The 9,607-nt window shown below is 39.2% G+C and overlaps 1 protein-coding gene across 9 annotated transcripts in view; it reads right to left on the bottom strand.

The window, feature by feature from the left end:
• tfap2d (transcription factor AP-2 delta (activating enhancer binding protein 2 delta)) overlaps positions 1 to 9,607 on the bottom strand; it is a 123,432-nt gene that overhangs the window by 113,065 nt on the left and 760 nt on the right. For 4 of the 9 annotated variants that reach the window (XM_079584632.1, XM_079584626.1, XM_079584627.1 and 1 more), the window contains exons 2-5: positions 9,051 to 9,094; positions 4,695 to 4,813; positions 1,883 to 1,978; positions 1,716 to 1,800 (exon numbers count right to left, since the gene is read on the bottom strand). The gene's annotated coding sequence lies outside the window, so the exon portion shown is untranslated. Of the gene's footprint in view, positions 1 to 1,715; positions 1,801 to 1,882; positions 2,089 to 2,269; positions 2,353 to 4,694; positions 4,814 to 9,050; positions 9,095 to 9,607 lie in introns of those variants that run through there. The other 5 variants (XM_079584631.1, XM_079584619.1, XM_079584629.1 and 2 more) reach the window with 4 other exon arrangements.

Genomic DNA, 9,607 nt, shown 5'->3' with positions numbered 1-9,607 from the left:
CCGATGTGTATATTTCTAATTTATTGAGGTGTACATGTGGGAACTGTATCAATAATAGCGCATACGTTAGCCGAGCACTAAAGTGAGTGACTGATGCAACATTATAGTTTGTATAACAAATCTTGCTCCATTCTTTATCATTACTCAAGATCGTCAATCTGCATTAATAGACAGTTTTAGGTAATAGTGGCCCACAGCTGCTGAGCAAAAGTATTTCAGTAAGACAGTAATAACGTGAGTTAGCCGGATAGCCAGACCAACAAAATATAAAACTACGTATTTTGACACCCGGTAGAAAAAAAGGGCCTATACATCAATAATTAATTATACTTACAGGTTGTGAGCAAGTTGGTCCAAATAAAGTGGGTACTGTCCCATCTTTAATGGATAAGCCTTTTGCAAATCCTGTGTTGACCTCGCAGATTTTTGAGAAGCAATTGTCTAAAGGTTATACTGCTGTTGTATCGCTGTGGTAATTTTTTACCACCGACTCTTTACATCCTCATCCTTTGGAAGTGTTTACAAAGAGAATTTGCTTTTGCAGAGCAGAAAACAGTGTCTTCTCGACATGTACACAACACAAACCAGCTACAGTGTTTGAGGAAGGGTCAAAGTAGACCATATGAAGACCATAGGCGGGCATTATGCAATTTTGTTACATTGTTGTGTATGAATGTTACAGAGGACTGGAATTACTGACGACCTCTTTCAGCAGCTCAGAATCTATTCTTTCTTTTGAGAGACAATAAATGTATCATGCACTTTTATCTTTCAAACTTGGCAGACCTTTTACATTCACAAACAGCTTTAACGCTGCATGAAAGATAATATCTAAACAAGCATAATAGGGGCACTTTAAAATAACTGTTTTCTGTCTAACTATATTTTAAAATGCAATTTGTTCCTGTGATCAAAGCTGAATTTTCAGCATCATTACTCAGTGTCACATGACCTTTCAAAAATCATTCTAATTTGCTACTCAAGAAACATTTCTGATTATTATCAATGTTGAAAACAGTTGTGCTGCTTCATATTTTATTGGAAATCGTGATACTTTTTTTCAGGATTCTTTGATGAATATAAAGTTCTAACACTTTGCAAGCTACTAAAGTAAGTTATATGTATGTATATATATATATATATATATATATATATATATATATATATATATATATACAAATACCTGTTATCATAACCAATTCATTTATGTGAAAAATGACAGAAATTTTCAATAGATTTGGCTGTTTTTGAAAAGGGAAACATGTCTACATATGAATACACACAATGAATAATATAAGCTCTAATAAGACACTGGAATCAAGGAATTCAGTGACAACATGATAAGAGAAGCCTGTGGAAACCTACATCTAAACATGCGTACGTCTGGAGCAGATCTTGTTTTGCAGATTATATTACAGGTAAAATAATAAAAAAGAAAAATTCAGTCTCTTATCACCTTGTCACTGAACTGCTTGTATTCACAGTCTTCTTTTAGCATATTTTATTCAACTGACTGGTGAAATGAAAAAGCACTTGCTTTTTTAGCCTCATTTGTGCTGTAAAACAAACAAACAACTTTTTGTTTGGCTTTTTTAAAAATAGCTAAATCTATCAGCAAGTTTTCCTAATTTACCCAACTTTGACTCTTCTAAAAAAGTTTTTTTTTTCTGAAAAAAAAATATATCAAGAAAAAAAAAAAAAGGACCAAACTGTACCTTTCAGCTCTTTGTGCAGCACTTTCCTCTTGGCTTGTTTCGTCACACTTCGGTTTCCAATTCATACAACGATCAGGAACGATTACTGCAAGAGAATAGTTTGGCATACATGACTTCAATTTCTGTAATAAACAACTAAATAATGTAAATATTAACCAGTTACTAACCCCTGGAGTAGATCTTCCTCAGAAGCTCTCATTGAAAAAGCCCGGGAACTTGACTTTGTTTTCTGGCGGACTGATAAAAACCTGTGCACTTGAATCCTGGAAATTGTGTGAAGTCAGATTGGCCCTTAGCATTTTCAGAAAGCTTTTTGTGTGTATAAATCAGACGGTCTATAAACGGCCTTTGGGGGTTGAAGACCAAGACACTCCTAAAAAAAAGAGAAGGTTTTATAGGTTCTATCAGGTGCTTATGGAACCTTTTGGAGGTTCCCAGCATGGAATCGTTTTATGGATTTAATTTTAATTAATTTAGTTGTAAATATTTTTTTATTTTGGCAAACTTTTATGAAACAGCTTGTAAACAATCTATTAATAGAAAAAAAAATTCACCATATCACCCTGTAGCCCAAGACTGGTTGCCCACTGAAGCTAAGCCTGGTTAGTACTTGGATGGGAGACCTTCTGGGAAATCCAGGTTGCTGCTGGAAGAGGTGTTAGTGAGGCCAGCAGGGGGCGCTCACCCTGTGGTCTGTGTGGGTCCTAACACCCTAGCCTAGTGTATTGACGGGGACACTATACTGTCACAGAGCACCGCCCTTCGGATGAGATGTTAAACCGAGGTCCTGACTCTCTGTGGTCACAAAAAATCCCAGGATGTCTCTTTAGGGCTGTAACCCTGGCATCCTGGCCAAATTTACTGGGCAAATGGTCTCTGTCCATCATGGCCTCCTAATCATCCCCATATATATATATATATACTAATTGGCTTCATCACACTGTCTCCTCTACACCAGTAAGCTGGTGTGTGGTGGGCGTTCTGGCGCAATATGGCTGCCGTCGCATCATCCAGGTGGATGCTGCACATTGGTGGTGGTTGAGGAGATTCCCCCTTTTATGAAAAGCGCTATATAAATGTAATTAAATATTATTATATAACCTGTTAAACATGAAATTATTATGCAATCGTTTAAGACAAATATAACCTTTATGGCTTAAAGGATTCTTTAGAACTGATTCAAGAACCCTGGGGTTCTATATAGAACCCCAATGAACCTTTTATTTCTAAGAGTGTATGCAGGTTATTTCTCTCCCTCATATACCAAAGCACTTCATTCATTCAAATCTGAATCCTGCCTCTAAAAACTGACAGTCAAAATACACATAAAACGACTTTTTGCAAATTTCGAAGTGTGTCGATGGCCCATCTATTTGCCAGTAGCCCAGCACAGTATTGCAGCTTTGAGTATCTCCTACGCTGGTGGTGCTCTCTCACCAAACACACCGGCCCTCTCAATGTTCCCTTCATCTTGTCAGCTCAGAAAGGCTGCCGGTGTTTTGATGCTGCTAGCAGTATGACGCCACAGCCAGTAAAATGCCAGAGGGAAAAATGCCCTTAAGGTGTAGTATCCGCACTCCTCCCTCCGTTCACTAGCTTAACGTCTATAAACAGACACTAAACGCTGGGTCTCCCTTTCTGACAGCCATTTTAAACCAGACCTCACACGGACCTGCGCTCTGTCAGTTCTGCTGACATGCTTCACTGTGCTCAGCAAAAATGCTCTTTTGAAGTAATTGCCTCTTTGTGTGTGAAACTTCACATTTGGAAGGGGTGCTTAAAAAGAAATGTCTCGTTTTGAAGACGTGGTGTACATTATGTAACACTGTTATTGATCAAAACTAGGGCTGTCAAAGTTAATGCATTAATTGATTAAATATTGACATCATTAATGCATTTAATACATTTTATACTATAACTGTTCCATTGTATTCTAGTGTGATTACTCAAAGCTGATTGCAACCGAACAGTACATGCTGTACATCCACAAACAAAATTCACATGTTTATCAGTAAATCATAAAACAAAAGCTTTTCATATTGCTTATTAATAAATCAAATCTAGATGGGATGTTTAACACAAGTAAAGTAATTTGCACTTTTTCTATCGTGAATATAAGCATGCAGCTTTGCAACAAGCCTTATAACTATATATATATATTTTTTTTTTTTTTTTTTTTGTGGGACAAGAAGCATTGCATAAATTCATGCAAGTGTCTTTCATGCAAATAGTCACAGCTAATAATTACACACGGGCCTTTTTTCTTGGAACTGAATCCATCAGGGTTACAAATCAAGATTCAGGAAGACACCATATTTAATTTGATGTGGTGGAAAAAAAGTGATATATATATTTTGGTGTCAAACGTTCAGCTGATCCAAAATTAGGCATGTTTACATAATTTCTGTCAATCAAAATGAATCCAAAACGATCTCACATATAAAGTTGCTTATATGAACCCTAAACTTTGCAATGAATTTCAAATATTGCATTTACATGTGCATTTACTAATGAGCGCATGCATAGTGCAATCGCTGCATCCACTATAATGTCACCAGAGCAACCAGTATATTGTCGATTTTGCCTTGATGATGCACCTAAAAATAAAGCTGCCAAATACATCAGAAGAGCATTTCCATGAAAGAATGTTAGCTAAAGTGAACGGAAATCATATAGATGTTGACATGGAAGAATTTTATTCAGATGCTTACTTCAAAGGATGACGTATACACGCTTGAATTGTGACTTGCCTACACTGTTGTGCATTAGTGTAATTTCAATAATTTGTATTATTTATTATTATTCCGTTTTTTGTTTTTGTTTTTATGTATAAAGAAAACCAATAAAAACTTTATTTAGTCTGACCAGTTTGTAAGATATAAATAAATATACGCACATTTGTAAGACATAAAATGTACTTAAACATACGCATCACGGCACTGTGAGAAAATAGTTGGATTCAAGTGTTTACCTGCTTACATTTTTCCAATCTGATCAAATGTTAATTCGGATCAAGCTCTCAGTTGGACCGATTGCTTTTCAGTTTGGATGAGCAGTCAATCCCATGGTTTAGTTAACGGATTAGTTGAAAATCAGCTCTGAAAAACAAAAATGATATGTGCCACAGGACCTTAACACAGTACAACCTATTGAACAGATTGTTGTTTTCATTTGTGGCAATTCCTACAGACAAAAACCTTTTCTAACCGGATCAGGACTTGGCATCACGCTGGAGTCGTCTGATACGAATGTGATTATCAGAAATGATCTCGAGTAAGGGTTGTAGAGCATGAGACACAATGTGATTTATCGTATATCATCCCGATCTTCATGCTGTCAGGACACCACTGCAGGACGTCTGAGGTTCAGTGAAAGTTTACGCTCGCACCAGGATACGATCTCGACATGAATTCAGAACAAAAGAGCTGATTCTCCGACCTATTAAAGAATCCGCATCAACTGTTAAGAGACGGTCAAGACTCTGCAGTTAAGATCACAGGAGCATACCATACCATGCAACTGTTATACGGCCATCGGCATCCTAAACGATGCCTACAAACAGTTCCGGGGAAATGCTTAAAGTAGCCGAGACGGCGGCTTGCTTTCCGTTGAGGGTGGAGGGTGTATGCTACAAAAGAAGACTCGGACTTGCCACAAAGGGTTTAGATGAGAGCAAGACAGACAGGACGGGAAGCGCACAAAGCCGCCAGGGCGCAGGATGATCTCGGCATGGCGTGCGACGCCGGGCCTGCGCATACACACACATACACAAGAACTGGCGCATGTTTGAGGCCGAGCCGAGCACAGCAGCATTAATGTAGAGTGGGACTCAGGTAGCAGCCTGCTGTCAATCATTCATCCATCCACCTGACTAATTGGCTTCTTACCCTCTCTCCACCCGGCTCCTGTGCTAACCGCTCGCCTCTGGCAAAAATGCAGATGAGCGCTGGAGAAGGCGTCTGGCGGAGGGAGGGAGAGGAGAGGAGGAAAACTGCAGCTTTAGTTAATTATCTCTCTGAGTCAGTCTGTCCGACAGCAGCCCACACAGCGCACTTATGCTAAACAGCAAAGCATCCTGGGAATTGGAGTGACAGCTCATTTTCCTCCTGCAATTTTATATGAAAGGTGCACCAGAGACCTGCACCCCTCCTTCTATCTATCCATCCATCCATCTCTCCCTCTTCTCCTCCATCCGTTCTTGTCTTTTTCCCCTCACACTTGTTCTCCCTCTCTTTCTGGGTGGCGAGGACTCATGGGATGTTGGTGTGGTAGCTGTCAGTGACACTGTGTATGCCTTCTCTCTCTCTCGCGCGCGCTCTCTCTTTCTCGCTCTCTCTGCGCTGACAGCGGCTTGTTGACAAACGCCAGCAGTCATCTCGGCACCCTGGGAAATCTCTGCTACCATTTTGTCAGCAGAATGACAGAAGCTGTTAATGTCTCAAATTCTCCCCGTGACAGAGAGCCATCTTGTTGACAGTGTTTGACATTCGGCGCTCAATTCATGTCGTCCATTTTAATTTATTATATTTTTTTGTGCACCAGATCCAACCCCCCCTTCACTTTCTCTCTCTCTCTCTCTCACACACATGGATCCCATGGCTCCTCGGCGGAAAAATTAACAGTTACTCGATTTGTCTGAATGTAGCTGTGGAGCTGCTAATGATTTTTGTCCGGTAATGAGAATTGTGTCAGTGTCCTGTTAAAAATGAAATAAATCCTTCGCTCTGTATGAATCCACCGGCATATCTCCTGCCAGCCACGATCGATGCAATTTACAAATTAGAGTTGGGGAAAATGATTCCCTCTCTGGGGTGTTTAAAGCAAACATGCTGAAGACAGGAAGTTCCAAAGTAAAAGAAAAACGAAACAATACGCAAAACACAGCGGTATATCAAATATATAAAACTTACAGGACTACTTCTGTATTAAATGCATGGTCAAAATTATGAATCACAAAGTCTAAGACTCTCGAAATTGGTATTAATAATATTAATGTGGAAAGTAATTGTTTTCAGAAATGGCAAACCTAGGCACCGATGTTTAATAGGTAGTTCATCAGCATTCTGATTGAGCCTAGTTGTTAATAGATGAAATCTGAATAGAGGCAGATGGAAATTTGTTGCATTTTCTGAATGAATTGCACTTCAACCACAAACAAATGTGCATGAGACACAGTTCATGTCATAGACTTTACAACCTCAAATAAAATTGGCATAAATAACATTAATATGATACAAGTAAATGCTTTTAGAGACAGCACAGACTTTTAACGAATAGGAATTTCTTCCGCGTTTTGGTTGAGCCGTGTTGCTTATAGGAATCTGTGGAAATTTTATGCATTTTCTGTGCAGATTTGGAAAGAAAATCAATATCTAAATGTAGCTCAGACTGACATCCAAACCAATTAGCCAAAAAAGAAAATTTAACAAGCGAGGGGCGGAGGATATGTAATGATGGGTGTACCAATTCTGTGGGAAAAATGCAGTATAAGTCTGACGGAGAATTATGGGCTTTTATGGCCTAATTGTGGTAAAAATGTAGACAAGTATACTTGTATACTATTAGATAACAGCGACGCCAGCAGGATTTCTTCTGAGGGTACTCAGAAAGGCCTTTTTGGGCAAAAAAGTAAAAAAATTCAATACATGTAAAAAATTTAACTCAGAGAAATTTTTATTTTCTAGTTAGTTTAGCATTCATGTAATAGCATTTCTATAAAGCCCCTTTCACACAGCGCGTTGATCCCGGGAAATTGCCAGAGTGCCTTCTGTGTGAACGCAAACACATCCCTTGATTGATGCCGGGATCGATCCTGGGTTGGGGACCTAGTAACATTGCCGGGATCAGTCCCGGAACGCGTCCTGTGTGAACAAAAGCCAGGATCAATGCCGTAAGGGGTGTGTCGTAGTGATGACGCACGTGCCATCGCACGACTCCGTTTCAGTTTACAGAAATTTTTTCGTTCTTTCTTTGTTGATGGCAAACACTTTCTTCTGCAACAAAGCAGAGACCAGGAGCTCCTTACTATCCGCGCTGAAGCTGAGAGCGCTCGTCAGCTCTGTGGAACGGTACGCGATGCATTAGTGTACGTTTTCGATCCGTACGTTACACGTCTCATCCTGACGTCACGTGTCTTTACGGGATCTTACAGGGATGTGTGTGAACGCACTCAGATTCTGGAAAATCACTGGCAGTGTGAATGAACCAAAATCAAACAATCCCGGGACAAATACCGGGACACATTATCCATGTATTTTCTGTAATCTCTGTGTGAAAGGGGCTTAAGACTTCAGATTCTGAGCAGAACGAATGTCTCTAGACATGTTCTATAGATTTTACAACATGACAAAGGCAAAAAGGAGGACATTTTTTCAAAGACATTCATCTAGCACATGTCTACATAAGAAAACAACTAAAAACTGAGGAAGCACAAAAAACTTTCAGTGTGAATGGACGCTATTTGACATGACTGACACAGCAGTAGCTGTAGTTACCTATAAACGGTAGCCTTTTGTTTCAATTGTTTGTAGGAAAATATCCAACACTGTTTGTTGTTAGTGTTCTTAAAGGGATAGTTCACCCAAAAAAGTTTTTTTCTCTCTATACTATGGAAGTCAATGGGGTCCATCAACTGTTTGGTTACCTACATTCTTCAAAACATCTTTTGTGTTCAGCCAAAGACAGAAATTCATACAGGTTTGGAACAACATGAAGGTGAGTAAATGACAGAATTTCCATTTTTGGATGAACTATCCCTTTAAGTAGCCTATATCGGTGTTGTTTGTTTGTTTGTTTGACTGACTGAGAAACCGCTTCAGATGCTTAATGGACTTTATGCACAGCTGCACTACTTCCTGAACTTTAGCCAGCTCCTTTGTTTCCTGTCTGCCATTATTGGACAAACTGTTTAATCCAGGTGTGTCTGATCATTGTTGTTGGTCAGGCACACCTGGATTAATCAGTTTGTCCAATAAAGGCAGACAGGAAACAAAGGAGCTGGCTAAAGTTCAGGAAGTAGTGCAGCTGTGCATAAAGTCCATTGAGAGACCGGTCCGAATGAATGCAAATCGATTCAGGCCGTTTTGCTAACATTCGGTCAAATCACAGACAGAAATACGGGACACACAAAATAACTGCTGAAATATTCACAGCAAAAGCGTTTGTCATGTGCTCATGGTACGCACATTACAGCTGCATGTGCCACTGATATAAAAGAAAGGTATTAAAGAACCAAAGTTCTCTGAGAGAAAGTGAGTGAGAAAGCACTGATCTTGGATTCCTTCCCTCATTTAAGTGTACTAAAAAACTGATTATAGGATCTGAGTTTACACTAACCGGTCTTGTTGAACAAAAGATCCATCCAATTAAGACTTCAATCCCTGCAAAGAAAAGTCAAAAGTTGGGGGGTGTTACAATTAAGCAGCTTTTTACGTACATACACATATATAGTATACATTAAATGTTTCAGTAACCAAAAACATTAGCTAAATTCATGCTTGCGAAAATAAGTTTGCAAGGTTACAATATTAAGTAGTTGTGTGAGCTCTTCCTGTTAGAATTAGTATGATGAAAATCACACACAAATTCACAGTGGCAAAAAAAGTTGTGATGTAAAGCATCTTGATGGTAGACGGTTAGCTAATTGCGCTAGAGGCCCCAAAGAGCTCACTAGGATGTGTGAGACAAACCTCAATAAATGACTGGAAAAATCACTTTAAAGGGTCAAAGGTCATTGAATAATTGCCGGCCAGGGTGTGAATTTATGCTGGTCTATTACAGATGAAAAATGTTGGCCCCACCAAAAAGATAAATGACAAAGGCAACAAAGAAATGATTAGGCGGCGGCCTACCATATTAATGTATTAGGCCTATGGTGTATTTTTTTACCCCAA

This window comes from Phoxinus phoxinus, assembly GCF_949152265.1.
Source record: "Phoxinus phoxinus genome assembly, chromosome: 16".
Taxonomy (NCBI): Eukaryota; Metazoa; Chordata; class Actinopteri; order Cypriniformes; family Leuciscidae; genus Phoxinus; species Phoxinus phoxinus.
The sequence above is the reverse complement of the archived record's forward strand: the minus strand, read 5'-3'. Positions and strand labels throughout refer to the sequence as shown.